The sequence below is a fragment of the Physeter macrocephalus genome, chromosome 15, assembly GCF_002837175.3.
Source record: "Physeter macrocephalus isolate SW-GA chromosome 15, ASM283717v5, whole genome shotgun sequence".
Classification (NCBI taxonomy): domain Eukaryota; kingdom Metazoa; phylum Chordata; class Mammalia; order Artiodactyla; family Physeteridae; genus Physeter; species Physeter macrocephalus.
The window spans coordinates 15,863,995-15,880,477 of record NC_041228.1 but is presented as its reverse complement, the minus strand read 5'-3'; the positions used below and the strand labels follow the sequence as shown (position 1 = coordinate 15,880,477).

At 47.9% G+C, this 16,483-nt stretch overlaps 1 protein-coding gene across 11 annotated transcripts in view; it reads left to right on the top strand.

Annotated features, from left to right (window-relative positions):
* ZHX2 (zinc fingers and homeoboxes 2) overlaps window positions 1-16,483 on the top strand; it is a 182,777-nt gene that overhangs the window by 116,865 nt on the left and 49,429 nt on the right. Inside the window, exon 1 of one of the 11 annotated variants that reach the window (XM_055091020.1) lies at window positions 525-546. The exons of the other annotated variants lie outside the window; for them this stretch is intronic. The gene's annotated coding sequence lies outside the window, so the exon portion shown is untranslated. Of the gene's footprint in view, window positions 1-524; window positions 547-16,483 lie in introns of those variants that run through there. 11 annotated transcript variants of the gene reach the window in all.

Sequence of the window (16,483 nt, the reverse complement as noted above, 5' to 3'; positions counted from 1 at the left end):
TGCCAGGATGAGGGGTGGGCAGCGCGGGTGGGGTGTGGGTGGATGGAGTGGGAGGGGCCCGCAGGCCAGCCTCACAGTCTCCCCACCCCCTCCCTGTCCCTGCATCACCCCCCCACCTTCACCCCGCACCCCTCCTCCTTCCTCCCCTCCCCTCCCCACTCTCTTGCCACACAAGGGGCTCCTCCGTGAAAAGACCCAAGTGTTTCCTCCAACCCTCTTCCTCTGGCTTCGTGGGGTACAGGGGCCAGGGCGGGAACAGGCCGCCACCCAGCAGAGCGGGAAGAAGCGGAGAGAAAGGAGAACGTGAGTGGACTGTTTCACTGAACACGTACTTATCGAGCGTCTCCTGTGTGCTAAGCCCTAGGGATACTGCGGTAATCAAGACAGATCCCACCCTCCGGGAGCGCGCGGGCTGGTTGGGGGACAGACCTTAGACAGACGATCGTCAATGTAACATTGCAGACGGAAGGAAAAATGGAGCTCCGAGCCCACGTGATGGAGACCTAACCTCATCTTAAAAGGATCAGCTGGGCTTCTCTGCAGAAGGTACTTCCCAGCAGAAGGTACTTCCCAGCTGGTTCCCGAAAGATGGACGGGTTACCGGTGAAGTTTGGGGAGGCTGGAGGGTGGCAGTGAGCCGCCTCCCTGGAGAAGAGAATGGCTCCCCCGAGGGCTCGGAGGCCCGGAAAGGACAGATGCGTGGGGGGCACTGCACACCAGAACCCCTGGCTGGGGCTCTTGGGGCCCCGGTGTGAACAAGAGTGGGAGTGGGGCTCAGAGTTCCGGGCACCTGGGGGCCTGGAAGTTCCTTTCCATGTTTTCTGCAAAACGGATTCGTAAGGATGGCGGCGTGGCTTCTCGCACCTCGTAGCCTTGACCCTCAGGCAGCTGTTTTGAAAATACTGTGCCTTCTCAGCAGCGCGTGCTGCTAGCTGGCGTCCGCCCTGACCGGCAGTGACAGACACAGTCTGGGAGAGGCTGTCAGAGGCCTCTCCAGACAGACAGCAAATACAGTCTGATGTGTTCACCAGCCCCCTGCTGGCCGGGGTGATCGCACGGGGCAGCCTCTAACGGCCTGACACCTGGCTTCATGCGGGCTGCTCTGTGTGACGGCGTGCCCGTGGATACTGGGCTCGGATCAGTGATGGGAGGTAGGTGGGTGGCTAAGAAATAGCATTCCCAGTGGGAGGGACCCCCCCTATGGAGCCGAGTCAGTGGTGCTGAACCACACATGCAGGGACCAACCTTTAATCAGCACCGCTGTGTGCCCCAGACCTGCCAACGGCCTCCAGTGCCCCATCTCCTAATCAGCAGCCATTTGCAGGAGGCAATTTTTTTTTTTTTTTTTTTTTACTTATTGGCTGTGTTGTGTCTTCGTTGCTGCACGTGAGCTTTCTCTAGTTGCAGCGAGCAGAGGCTACTCTTCGTTGCAGTGCGCGGGCTTCTCATTGCAGTGGCTTCTCTTGTTGCAGAGCACAGGCTCTACGCACGCGGGCTCAGTAGTTGTGGCTCGCGGGCTTCAGTAGTTGTGGCACAAGGGCTCAGTAGTTGTGGCTCAGGGGCTCTAGAGTGCAGGCTCCGTATGGCGCATGGGCTTAGTTGCTCTGCAGCATGTGGGATCTTCCCGGACCAGGGCTCGAACCCGTGTCCCCTGCGTTGGCAGGCAGATTCTTAACCACTGCACCACCAGGGAAGCCCGCAAGAGACATTCTTATCTCCGCTTGGCAGATGCAGAAACTGAGGCTTAAAGAACCTAAGGGGCTTGCCCAAGGCCACATATTCATTCATTAGCAAATATGAAAGCATCATCCATGTGCCAGGTCCTCAGAAGACAGTGAAAGAAAGGGGTCTTTGCCCTCGTCAACCTTAGTCTAGTGGGAGCCAAGAAGCAATGTGAATATACCAGCCTTACTGAGATAAAATTCACATACCACGTCATTCGCCCACTGAAGGGTACCACCTAGCAGGTTTTATTATAGTCCCAGAGTTGTGCAACCCTCAACACAATTGTCCAACATTTTCCATCACCCCACAAAGGAACCCCATGCCCATTTGCAGTCGCTTCCCAATCCCCTCCCTGCCCCAGGCCTTCAGCCCCCTAAGCTCTTGGCAGCTACCAATCTGCTTTCCAGCGCTATAGATTTGCCTATTCTGGACATTTCATACAAATGGAGTCATACAGTGTGTGGTCTTTTGTGACTGCTTTATTTCACTTAGAATCATGTTTTCAGGGGCTGTACTTGTAGCATGTATCACCCCTTCATGCCTTTTTTTTTGCCAAGTAAGACCCCGTCGTAGGGATAGACTGTATTTTGCTTATCATGCATCAGTTGACGGACATTTCCACTTTTGATGATTATGAATAGTGCTGCTGTGAACATTCACGTACAAATGTTTGCACAGAAGAAACCTAGATTGGAACCCAGCTTTGCCCATCTCCAAAGCCTAACTACTAGATTCCTCGGTAGCCTCCGTGCCCACCCCCCCAACCCCGGCAAAGATCATGACTTTAGGAGCCTGTCTGCCTTGGAGCTAGGTGTGTTTTGAGGGAAAGAGTTCATCCTCAGGTACCACGGCCTTAGCTGAGCCCGGAAGACTTATCGGCAGGTGTTAGACTCCCAGGAGTCAGGCAGCTGAGGAAGTTCTCCGACAGCTGTGTTGTTCTCATCCTGCCCCTCATGATGGGAACAGGCAGAGAGCAAAGGCTGAGTTGTGTGTCCTGAGCAACCCTAAACTCAGGGGATTGAGGGCACTAATTGAGAAGTCTGGGCAGCACCCGCAGTGGAGCCTGAATGTGGTGCCCTTCTGGCTTGGACTTGCTCACGGACCACAGAGCATGTGCTTAAAGTCACTCATGGCTCTTTCCTGAGCCAGTCACCTCCTTACCTGGTTCACTCTTATGACAAAAGAAAGGTTTTGACACTATCAACGATTGACAGAAGGGAAGGATCGGTGCATAGAGCCCAGCAAGCTCCACCAAGGCCATGGGTGAATCCATCCTATAACTATGGCCTTAATGAGCTCACCTGGCTCCTGGGGCAAGCCTTTCCTGATCTCCACCCCACAGACCCCACCCACTCTATCCTCTATGGTCCTTTCTGTTCCCCATTCACAGAACTTATCTACTGTTGCATCTCTGCCTGTCCTCTTATCTGCCACCTCCTAGAACCCAGGGAGAAAAGACTGCTTGTCGTCACAGTCAAAGCACTTAACACAGTCCCTGACGCCTTGGAGGTGCTCAGGGAAGGCTGTGGAAGGAAGAAGGCAAGCCAGCAAGCAGCATTGGAGAGTGCCTGCTCTCACCCTGCTGTCTGATCCTGGCAGCCAACTCTCTGCCAGGCTGCCCTGGGCAAGATGGCAGCATGTGCTAAGCCAGAGGAACAGAAGGGCACTCAAGGCACTTTGGTCCCACCAGCCAGGTCGCCGTAACCACAAATGGTAAAGTGGAGAGAGAATGGGGCAGACTGGGCAGCAGCTGGAGTGGGTGGCATTTGTCTACGACTGACAGACACAAGGGCCCCACTGGTTATTTCTCAGCCACGCCTGCGGGCCCCAGCTCAGCCCTGGCCTACTTTCAAGCTCATTATATGCTGCTGCCAGAGCGAAATGCCCACCCTGTCTCTGGTTCACCTGCCCTTTCAGGCTCATCTCTTGGCATTTTACCGCTTCCAAGATCCACCACTTATCAAAACCCCAACTAATTAAAACTTGCAACCAATTTCCTTGTTTACAATGGCAGGCCTCTACTCCCTAATACAGGTTAATTCAGATACTTCAATCAGCTCCTGGAGAAGTGGTTTTCTCCCTATTGCGTTGTTATCCAAGGTTTTTCATCTCTCTTGGATTTTTCTGATGTTCAGAGTCTGCAATTCAGTTATTTCCAGAGAAGCTGCTTTGGGGAGGCATATCTCTGTCTTTACGATGATTCCTGCAGCAGATATTTTAATGTTATTCCCAAAGGGGAGCGTCTTGCTTTCTTCTTTTCTTTCCCTAAACCTAACTCTAGGCTGGGTCCGTCATAACGGGTTCCTTGCAGCCGTGACTGCGCATCTCCTGGGCACCCTCTCCCCCTACTTCCTGCTGACTCTCCGGGATGCTGCTACTTCACCTTTCTTGGAACAGCTGTTGGCATCTCAGAACGCTGGGGGGCTGGAGCTGAATTCGAGAGCTCACCCCGTCAAATCCCCATGCCTTACAGGTAGTGAAATGACACCTGTTAGGAATGGGACCAGGAGGAGCATTCAGGTCTTCCAAATCCCCTTCAGAGGCTCTCTCCACGTGGATGCCTTGCCAGAGTTGCAGCAGATAACCAAGAGCCCAGCCTCCTGAACACAGCTGAGTCACGCTGTGAGGGTGCGTGCCCCCGAACTCAGCCTTCTTCCCACTTCACCTTGCCTCCCGTGGCCTCTCCCACCGTCACGGTGACTCACAGCTGGAAAGGACAACGTGTTCTCTTCAGCCTCGTAGGTTTCCCCAAGTCCTCCTTCTAGATTGCTTATGGAAAATAGAAGATGACTTTGCGAGAAATTTGTCACAAGTCCTGTGCTGATCATTTGGGGATTTCATTGGGAAGATCGTCCATCTCTTTCTGCTTTCGCTTTCTTGGCTTTGTACTCTGAGAAAACCTTCCCTCTCCCAGTTATGGGTGGTTAACAAGACCCCGTGCAAGCCTTGGATTCTAGCAGGGTTGCAGAATTTCTCAAGAGAGCAAATCAAAGCAGAAAAGGCTCCATTCGTGCGCCGTCTAAAGCAGACTCATTCTTTTCTCAGTTCTGACGGAGCCTCATTTTGTGATGGCCTTGGGAAAGGGTTCGTTTGTGATAGCAGGTCCTTCTCCCCACTGTACAGTGGCCTGAGGGCCGACGAAAGTGATAAATATTGTGTCCAGCAAGGAAAGGAAGTGATGGACTTTTAAGTCTCCAGCTCTCCTAAATGCAGGTTTCAAGCCGGGGGCTTTGGTGGTTTACCTGCCTCTCCTCCTCGTCCTCCTGCAGCCCATGGGATATCCAGCCGACCAACCAGGACGCTCTGGTACCCAAGGCCATAGCGTGCCCAAGCCCGGGTACTGGTGGGGAAGGACAGTCAGGCCTCTTGCCTTGGTGGGTTTCAAACTGCCTGCCTTGAAGTGCAAATGGCAGGTGCTGGCTCCTCTGTGCCTTTCAGAGCCTCCGCCTGGCTCTTTTATGAGATTACAGGCGCTTTCATCTCAGCTTTGGCCCCGTTTTCCTCCTTCGCAGCAAGGCTCCAAAGACGGGCAACGAGGCGAGAACAAGGAGAGGAGGCTCCTGCGCGGCAGCGGCCCCGCTGGGCAGGGTTACCTGGCCTGCGCATCCTCCTGCAGCGTCCCTTTGAGCCGCGGAGGCTGAGAAGGGAGCACCGGGACCAGGTTAAGAGGGGTCCTTCCCCCTTGGCGCCTGGAGGAAGTTGCATTGCATCCTGGGAAGGCTCTAATCATCCCTTTGCTCTGTGCTGTTCACTTCAATCCAGTGGAGAGGGGCTCCGTTGCCTTTCTTTTTCTTTTCTTTTAAACCTAGGGGTACTTTTTTGAGGCTCGGGGCTGAGCGCACAACCCGTCTCTTACGCTTTTGCTTTATGTGCGTACCTGCACACACACCCTTCTTCTTTGCTGTATTTGCTCATAATCTCGCTTGTCAGGTTTCCTTTCCTTTAACAGTCCAACCAGGGTTTCCTTCCCATTTTGCTCTCAATAAAAGGAAGGGGAGCTTCTACCCTCCCCCAATCCTGATTTCTTCCTTCCATCCATCCATCCTCGCATTGAACTCTTTCTCAGGGAGCCTTCCCTCTGGGCTAGCTGCTGTCCTTGGAACAGGAAATGCACCAAAGACCAAAGCAGAGTCCGCCGTTCGTGTTCACGCTCCTTCTGATGTGCCTTCCCCGCTTCCTGCCCCTCCAGCTTCTCCTCCCAGCGCTCGTCTCCTGACCCCCACCCGCCCACATCCGCACCATTCCCGGCCCCAGCCTTCCTTTCGTGCCTCTGAACTTTCGCTCATGCATCTTCCCTGGTCCGGGATGCCCTTCCTCTTCCAGGTCCCCGTCCACACCTTCACCTGCCTCCACCCTGGTCTCTGTGAAGCTTTCCAGCACCTCTGCCCTCACCCCAGGCAAGGAGCACCTCCCTCCTCTGGGCACACCGAGCGCTCATCCCTCGGGGCGGTCTAACCGTGACCTGTGTTTCTCAGGGCTCCCAGCCTTGGGCTCACAAGTAGGTCACTATGCATGAGGCTTTGTCCCCTCCCATTGCGGTGGGGCTCCAGGCCCTGACCATCTCCAGCCCCCTAACTATTCCTGGGGGTCCTCGGGGGACGTGGTAGAGAGTCTTTAAGGAGCCACCATGAATGCGTCTCCTGTTTCCGCCGGAGTTGGGCCTCCAGTTCTTGCCCCTGTGAGACGCCCCCCCCGCATCTGACAGAGTGTCAGTGTCCCCACAGTGTCCCCACCCCCATGGTGGACTCTGCTATGACAAGGAGAATCTACCCCCCACCCCGTGTGTTACATTCCATCCCGGGGCCCTATAGCAGCGCTGCTTCACGCAGAGATTTTCCTCTCAACAACTCTGTCAGTTTTTACTTGTCCCCTCCTCTCAGAGTTAGGCATGGATCCTTGGGATCTGGGCCAAAGGATGATCTGATGAAGATCAGGCACCAGGCTGTAGTCACAATTGCATTTCCTTCTGATGACTCAGGCAGTGTTCCTGAGTCAGGGCGTATGCCTTCCCTAAGGATACATTGCCTCCCAGATAACTCTTAGGCCTTAGAATTCAAAAAATTATTGGTGGGTCTGTACTGCCAGAATTCCAAATGTGCCCTAACATGTCTGAATCCTAAAACAAACAATATAAGCCAAGGAGGCACACACACCACCATTATACTTTTCCTTGCCCAGAGCAGACATCAGTAATCAATTACAGTTCAGTGTCTAACTAGTAAAGCCATTAGGATTCTTCCCAAACACGCCATTCTCAAGGCACTGTAGACCACACCTCTACTCTGAAGCCTTTCTGGATCCCCGGAAAGCCTTGGAAATGTTTCCAATGGAAATGATTCCACCTTTTTTTTTTTTTAACCTTTCATAACCCTCAGGATTTTGCTGCTCTTGTCTGGGCCCATTCGGGTCGTAATAATAAAACTAATGGTTAACATCTACTAACCTCTCTTTTTTTAAATTGAGTTATAGTTGATGTATAATGTTATATAAGTTTCAGGTGTAAAACATAGTGATTCACAATTTTTAAATATTGGCTATATTCCTTGTTTTGTATTATATATCCTTGTAGCTTATTTATTTTATACATAATAGTTTGTAACTCTTAATCCTTTGCTTCCATCTTGTTCCCCCCGCTTCCCTCTCCCCACTGGTAGCCACTAGTTTGTTCTCTATATCTGTGAGTCTGCTTCCTTTTTGTTATATTTACTAATTTGTTGTATTTTTTAGATTCCACATATAAGTGATATCATACATTATTTGTCTTTCTCTGTCTGACTTATTTCGCTAAGCATAATGTCTTCCAAGTCCATCCATGCTGTTGCAAATGGCAAAATTTCATTTTTTATGGCTGTGTAGTATTCCGTCGTGTATATATACCACATCTTCTTTATCCACTCATCTGTTGATGGACACTTAAGTTGCTTCCATATCTTGGCTATTGTAAATAGTGCTGCTATGAACATTGGGGTGCATGTATCTTTTCAAATTGTGTTTTTGTTTCTTTTTTTTTTTTTTTTTTTTTTTTTTTTTTTTTTTTTTTTCAGTTATATTATACCCAGGAGTGGAACTGCTGGGTAATGCAGTAGTTCTGGTTTTTTTAACTGAAGTATAGTTGCTGTACAATATTATATAAATTAGGGACTTCCCTGGCGGGCTAGTGGTTAAGACTTCGCCTTCCAATGCAGGGGGTGCGTGTTCAATCCCTGATCAGGGAGCTAAGATCCCACATGCCTCACGGCCAAAAAACCAAAACATAAAACAGAAGCACTGTTGTAACAAATTCAATAAAAGACTTTAAAAATGGTCCACATCAAAAAAATAATCTTTAAAAAAAATTATATAAGTTACAGGTGTACAATATAGTGATTCACAATTTTTAAAGTTTATACTCCATTTATAGTTATTATAAAATATTGGCTATATTCCCCATGTTGTACAATATATACTTGTAGCTTATTTGTACCTCTTAAACCCCTATTTTTAATTTTTTTTGAGAAACCTCCATACTCTTCCACAGTGGCCGCACCGATTTACGTTCCCACCATCAGCATGCGAGAGTTCCCTTTTCTCCACATCCTCACCAACGTTTGTTATTTGTGTTCTTTTTGGTGATAGCCATTCTGACAGATGTGAGGTGGTATCTCATTGTAGTTTTAATTTGCATTTCTCTGATGATTAACGATGTAGAGCATCTTTTCATGTGCCCGTTGGCCATCTGTATGTCTTCCTTGGAAAAATGTCTATTTAGGCCTTCTGCCCAGTTTTTAATCTGGTTGTTGGGCTTTTTGGGTGTTGAGTTGTATGAGTTGTTTATATATTATATTTTGGATATTAACCCCTTATTGTCCATATCATTTGCAAATATTCTCTCCTATTCAGTAGGCTAGGCTGTCTTTTCGTTTTGCCGATGGTTTCCTTTGCTGTGCAAAAGCTTTTAAGTTTAATTAGTCCCATTTGTTTATTTTTGTTTTTGTTTCCTTTGCTTTAGGAGACAGATCCAAAAAAATATTGCTACGATTTACACCAAAGAGCGTTCCACCTATATTTTCTTCTAGGGGTTTTAAGGTTTTCAGTCTTACATTTAGGTCTTAAATCTATTTTGAGTTTATTTTTGTAGGTGGTGTTAGAAAATGTTCTAATCTCATTCTTTTACATGTAGCTGTCCAGTTTTCCCAGCACCACTTATCGAAGAGACTGTCTTTTCTCCGCTGTATATTCTTTCCTCCTTTGTTATAGATTATTTGACCATAGGTGCCTGGGTTTATTTCTGGGCTCTCTATTCTGTTCCATTGATCTGTGGGTCTGTTTTTGTGCCAGTACCAAACGGTTTTGATTACTGTAGCTTTGTGGTATTCTACTGAGCTCTTGCCTTGACTCAGGCACTGTTCTAAGTGACTCTTGTTAAACAAATTTAATCCTCACAATCATATGATGTAAATGCCCTTATCATCCCCATTTTACAAATGAGGCAACTGAGACACAGGAGTGACACAGTTCCCAAGACAGAAACTGTGTCCTACCCACCTTTGTCATTTCAGTGGTTCGGCCAACATTTTTATTAGACAACCAGGCCCTGCAATAGGCCCTGCATACCAGGCCCTGCAATAGGCCCTGAGGACAAAAGTAGAACCTAGCATGATGCTTGGGTGTAGCCCTTAAGAAATCATTTACTCTGAATGCAGTTTTCATGGAGAGACAGGAGGATGGGAGTTAACTCAAGAACAGGGGAGCTGAATTGGAGACTGAGGGAGTAATTTCATTCAAGGCATTTAAAATGAATGAACGAGAGATGAAGGAACAAAGCTGGAGTCCGACCAATGTCTTTTATCCCCTGACAGCCCTCGCTGTTCTTATAGAAGCAGGCTCTTCCCTCTCCAACACCCCCAGGCTCAGAGGATGGCATCAGAGTTTGTGAAAGAGCCGAAGCCACCTGGGGTGTGGGTGGGTGCCAGTGGGGAGGGCCCCGCCTTCGCATCCCCCTCAGCCTCACTCTTCCGACAGAGGCGCCTCTCCCAGCCCCCGTGCAGGATGGCAGAACCGCTGCAGGCCACACTCTCTTGCGGTCCTAGCTGTAGGGTCCTCATCACCAGGCCCCTCCAAGACCGGCTGTCAGCTGGTCCAGGTCCCCAGAACCTCTTCTTCCCCGGCAAATTCAGCAGTGCTGTTTTGCTTCCGTGGAAACAAGAACTTCAGTCCAGGCATTTACCTCCTCACTACCCCCACTACCCTCGGCACCTTACCTGTCCCATCTTTTCCTTGCCTCCCACTCCACTTCCTCTGTTACACCCAGCTCCCTTCTGACCTGGTCCTCAGCAGACTCCACAGTTTGTTCAGGCCTCTGTGTCTTGGCCCAGACCAGAGGTCAGCCAACCTTTTCTGTCAAGGGGCAGATAGTAAATATCTTAGGCTGTGCAGACCAGAGGGTCTCTGTTGCAACTACTCAGTTCCTCCGTGGAAGGATAAAAGCAAACATGGGCCTGGCTGTCTGTGTCCCAGTGAAGCTTTATCTGTAGAAGCAAGAGGTAGATCATAGTCAACCCCTGGCCCAAACTGTTCTCCCATCTGGAACGTCTTTCCGCCTCATTTTGTAACATCCATTCTTTCCTGCTGAAATTTCAAGGCTCAGCTGTGGTCCCACCTAGCCAGGAAAAATCTCCTCCCCACCCCCACTGCCCTGTATGCTAATCTCCCCTTTACCAAGTTCTTTTCCTTATCATCTATTACTCCTTTGCATCTGTTACTCACCTCTCCCTACTTAGATGGTTAGCTTCTTGGGGTATACCTCTTAAATGTCCTAAAAGCGCCATTAGATGTAGCAATGTGCTGGATTCATAATCAGTACACAGTATACGATCAACAGTTTTGAAGATGCGCTCAACTGCAGTGTATGAACAAGGGCATGGTTCACTGTTTTTTTCTGGTACAACACATGGAGGACAGCATGCCATTTATTCATTCCACATGTATTTATTAAGTACTCACTACATACTAGGTACTCCTTTTTTTAAAAAAATAAGTCACGTGCTAGCTTCAAGCTCTTACTAGCATAAATGTGTAATGACATCATGCTTGAAAACCACTGGATAAGGAAATCGAAGAAGTTCTCAAAGATGAGAGGATGGCAGTGATTACTAGTCGAGCTGCATCTTCCAATTTATAAAGTACTTCTACAACTGTTATCTCATTTAATCATAGTGACAACCCTCAGAGGTGAATGGTGTTATCCCATTTTACAGATGAGAAGACTGGGCTTAGAGGTTATGGCCCTGCTTGCTTGAAGTCAGACAGCTTCTAAGAAATGGAGCTTGACTCCAAAACTGTTTCAGCCGTGTTTTCTCTCCTAAAACAAAAGAAAACCACTCATCTGATTCTAAAGGTAACAATCTAGGATATTATAGAAATTGTTGAAAAAATATAAAGCAGAAAATAAAAATCATGAATAATTCCTCATCCCATAGATAGCCAATGTTAACATCATCTGCATGTTTTTACAAATGTTTGTGTGTGTTGACACAAAATTGGAGTTCTCTTGTAAATACTGATACGTAGCTGCAAATTTTTTTTAATGTATTTATTTTATTTATTTATTTTTGGCTGCGTTGGGTCTTTGTTGCTGCGGGCGGGCTTTCTCTAGTTGCAGCGAGCAGGGGCTACTCTTCGTTGCGGTGTGAGGGCTTCTCACTGCGGTGGCTTATCTTGTTGCGGAGCACGGGCTGTAGGCGCGCGGGCTTCAGTAGTTGTGGCGCACGGGTTCTAGAGAGCAGGCTCAGTAGTTGTGGCGCACGGGCTTAGTTGTTCCGCGGCATGTGGGATCTTCCCGGACCAGGGCTCGAACCCGTGTCCCCTGCATTGGCAGGCGGATTCTTAACCACTGTGCCACCAGGGAAGCCCTTGTTTTGGTCTTTCTTAAAATCAAAGTATAAGGCAATTCCCCAGTGGTCCAGCGGTTAGGACTCCACGCTTTCACAGCTGAGGGAGTGGGTTCAATCCCTGGTCGGGGAACTAAGACCCCACAAACCATAGGATATGGACCAAAAAGAAAACCCAAAATAAAATCAAGGTATAATTTGCATACAATTTGATTCACACTTTTTAGTGAACAATTCTATGAGTTCTGATAAACCCATGTGGTTGAGTAACCATCACGAAAATCAAGACATAGAACATTTCTATCACCCCCCAAATTCCCTCGTGTCCCTTGGAGTCAGCCCGCACCCCAGCCCCTGGAAACCACTGCTTTTTCTCTAATTTTGCCTTTTCCAGATGTCAGGTAAATGGCATCATACAGTACATTGTGTAGCTTCATTTTTTACTTAACATATTATGAGTATGTTCCTACATCATTACATATTCTTCAAAAGTATTATTTTTTAATGACTCCCAGGCACTCGTCCTCCTACGTGCTCTTCCTCTCACCGCAGCAGCCTCTTGGAGAATAGAAATGAGAGGTAGAATGTCATGTTGGAAAGAACAAGGGCAGAATGGATCTGCTAACCCTTATCACCCTTGATAGGAGGTTCTGGCTTTTCTGCCTTCAGGCCAACGTAGCCGAGCTCCATGCAGACACACCAGACCATACCAAATGGCAATACATGACAGCAACATTTTCATCCAGCTCTGTGCCTTCAGAGCCCTTCCTCAGGCGTGACATCTTGAGATTCTCGGCTTCAGATCCAGTTTCCTCAAGGAAATGGAGATAAGAATGTTCACTCCACTGGGCCATTGTGGGGATGAAAGGAGATGGTGTGTGTGAAAGTGGGAACTACAGGCCCTCCACTTGGGCTGGTTTTCCCATTCCCTCCCCAAATGTCCAGGTCTACCTTCCTTTAAAAAGGAGAGACAAGTTGATGTTAGCAAAAACTGTTGAAGACAGGTTGTCACCTAGTTGAAGCTGCCTCCCTACCATCATCAGAAGGATCCAGAAAGCACTGAAGAAAGATAGCACTTTGGAGAGAATGAGACAACTGTCGGAATCATGATCCTTTGGGAACAAATGCACTAGGGCCCCGTACGTGCAGGAGGCACCGCCTCAGTACAGGACAGGTGCGGGAACTGGAATGACACCTGCAGTTCTTGGGACCAAAACACCTCAAGGCTTTTTCTGCCTTCATTTCGGAAATTGGAATTTTAGCAATTTATTCCCCACCCAGCCCGGCATTTTCTTCTGCTACTCCTGGGGCCGGCTTAGACTTCTCCCAGCAAAGCAGAGTCAGTATCCTAGTGTGTTGCTATGGAAAGAATGGCAACATCCCTCGCGAGTTCATGAAAAAAAAAAAAAAAGAAAGAAAGAAAAGGAAAAAAGAAAAAAAATAGGACAAGCAGTTTTTTTTTCTTTTTAAGTGTTATGAAACTGGGAGAAAAACTGTTCCACCACTAAATATATCCACTTACCAAATCAGCAGATGTTAGGGCTTATACAGCGTCAGACTCTCAGTCCTACAGAAGACTCTTTGCAGAGCTTTTTCACAGTCACTGCTCCCTCAGAACTCTGAGAGGCTGCTTGAGATTTCTAGGTTGGTGGCAGGAACCTTCTGTGTTGGCCACATGGATGTGATGATGTGGCAGTCGTTTCAAGGGGGTACCTCTGAATAAGTGGACTCTGTTGTGTTTATTTGTTTTAAAGGCCTTCCTCCTGTTCCCTCTCCCCTCCCCCTACCTTTCCTGTGTCAGGTCGCCCCACTTTGGACTCCCTTGGGTTCCTTCCAAAAGCCAAGCCTTGGAGCCTGGGTTTGAACCCTAGCCCTGCCTTGGACTAGCTCTGGTCCTAGAGCATGTTCTTCTGAGCTTTTCATGAGCATCTGAACTGCAGTTTCCATATTGGTAAAACACCTACTTTCAAGATTTTGTGAAGTATAGCAATAACACATGAAGCTCCTAGCACAGTGGCCAGCGCAGAGCTATTAGTAGCAATGTTGTGTAATAGAAAGAGATTCTCTTGTCTTCTAGTCACATTTCCTATCTGCCCCGGGGGCTGATGGGGGCTGCAGAGGGGGCAGGTGAGCTTGTGTCTATCATCCTTCTGACGGAACCAGCCAGGTGGCCCATCAGGTGTGGACCCCGCCTCAACCTCCAAGGCCTTCCTCGGTGTCATTCATTCATTCTGAAAATTACTTGCTGGTCTCAAAGTCCAGATGCAGAGCATCTTCTCACACTCTTGGTTGATATCTTGGGTCTGCCTCTATTCTGGTTAACTATTGCTGCCTAGAAACCACACCAAAACTTAGGAGTTTCTCAGACAGAAATCTGTTGTATCTCACAGTTCTGTGAGTGAGAAGTTCAGACAGTGTAGCAGTTATGACTCATCTCTACTCCATGCTGTCTGGTTGAGATGACTTGAAATGACGGGGCCGGAACAGTGGGGACTGGCTGAACATCTCTCTCTCCACGTGGGTAGCTTGGGTTTCCTCACAGCATGGCAGCCTCAGGGTAGTCAGACTTCCTACATGGTGGCCCAGAGCTCCAAGGGGAAGGAAGCAGAAACTGCATGTCCTCTTAAAGGTCTTGGTCCAGAACTATCATAGTATCACTTCTACCACATTCTGTTGGGCAAAGCAGCCACAGAGCGGCCCCAGTTCAAGGGGGCAGGGACAGGGACATGAACCCCACCTCTCAATAGGAGAAATGTCAAAGAATGTGTGGCCATCTTTAATCTGCCACAGTATCTGCCACAAAATCACCACACCTACCTGTCTGCTTGCCCTACAAGGAAAATCTCAGAAGCTGATGGTGGCACCCGAGAGCAGAACCAAAAGGCAAGACCAACATCACTGGTCACAGGTGAAGATGGAGCCCAGAGAGCATGCCTTTCAGGGTAGCTGGCTGCTCAAAGGGTTGTGTGCAAACCAGAATTTTCGAGTGACCCCTACCTGTGAATGCCCCCTGGGTATGCTCTCTGGCAGATTCCTATTGACAACACAACAACCCCTCAATTTCTCTCGAGTGTAAATGCCAAGTGTTCACACACCAGTTTTGCTGAAAGTGAGGCATTTCCCGTCCACGTCACTGTGCTCTTTCCTAATGAAAGGTGGGTCCAGGTTTTCAAATTTAGCAAAAGCAGCCAGGCCAGCATTCACCACCTGGTCTCCAGGCCCTGGTTGCCTGGAAAGAAAAGATCCCTGCTTTGGGTGGCGTACTAGTTTCCTATGGCTGCCATTAACAAAGTACCACAAACGGGATGGCTTAAAACAACAGAAACTTATTGTCTCCCAGTGATGGAAACCAGAAGTCATGCTCCCCCTGAGGGCACTAGGGAAGGGTCTGTTCCAGACCTGTCTCCTAGCTTCTGGTGGCCTCAGGCGTTACTTAGCTTGTCGATGGCCATCTTTTCCCTGTGTCTCTTCACATTGACTTCCCTCTGTGCAAGTCTGTCTCTGCATCCAAACTTCTCCTTTTTATAAAAAACACCAGTCATACTGAAGAGGGGCCCACCCTAATGACCTCATCTTTGCTTGATTACCTCTGTAAAGACCCTGTTTCCAAGTACACTCACAGTCTGAGGTACTTGGGGTTAGGACTTCAACATATATTTGCGGGGGGGGGGGGGCAGATTAAAATCAACCCAGAACAGGTGATGAGCAGAGATAGACTGGGGCCAAAGCCTGACCTCATGCCATCTCACTTCCAGTGTCTCTCTCTGTCTCTAGGGTCATAACCTAGGCCATCAAAGGATAAGCTCCAGGTGACAGTATTCCCAGTGCACAGAACAGTACTGGCATATATTAGGCTTGCAACACATATTTTATTAAAAGAATAAATGCATGCATGACTGAATGCAAGAACCAGTCAAATAATCAATGAACAGCGAGTGGCCCAGACAGAGAGAGCAGAAGATCTAATATGCCCTATACCCTGTGGGTCCTGATCCTAAGCAGTGAGGTAGTTGAGGGTCTCTGTTAGTTACTACTGCAGTTACTTATGCTGCTAACAATACAGCAGTATTAACAGGCCTCTTGTCCTCCTTGGAAGTTGAGTCAGTGACATCCTGCTATTAAGAAAAATATAGGAAACAGAATTAGACCAAATAATCCTAAAATTTGTATGGAAACATAGAAGACCCTGAATAGCCAATGCGATATTGAGAAAGAAGAACAAAGCTGGAGGTACAATGCTCCCTGATTTCAAACTATGCTTACAAAGCTACAGTAATCAACACAGTATGGTACTGGCACAAAAACAGACACATAGATCAATAAAGAGAGCCCAGAAATAAACCCACCTTTATATGGTCAATTAATCTACAATAAAGGAGGCAAAAATATACACTGGGGAAAAGACAGCCTCTTCAGTAAATGGTGTTGGAAAAACTGGACAGCTACATGCAAAAGAATCAAACTGGACTACTTTCTCACACCATATACAAAAATAAACTCAAAATGGATTAAAGACTTAAATGTAAGACCTGAAACCATAAAACTTCTAGAAGAAAACATAGGCAGTATGTTCTTTGACATCAGTCTCAGCAAAAGATTTTTGGGTCTGTCTCCTCAGGCAAGGGAAACAAAAGCAAAAATAAACATGTGGGACTACATTAAACTAAAAAGCTTTTGCACAAGACAGCCTCTTCAATAAGTAGTGTTGGGAAAACTGGACAGCTACATGTAAAAGAATGAAATTAGGACACTTCCTAACACCACACACAAAAATAAACTCAAAATGGATTAAAGAACTAAATGTAAGGCCAGACACTATAAAACTCTTAAAGGAAAACATAGGCAGAACATTCTATGACATAAATCACAGCAAGATCCTTTTTGACCCA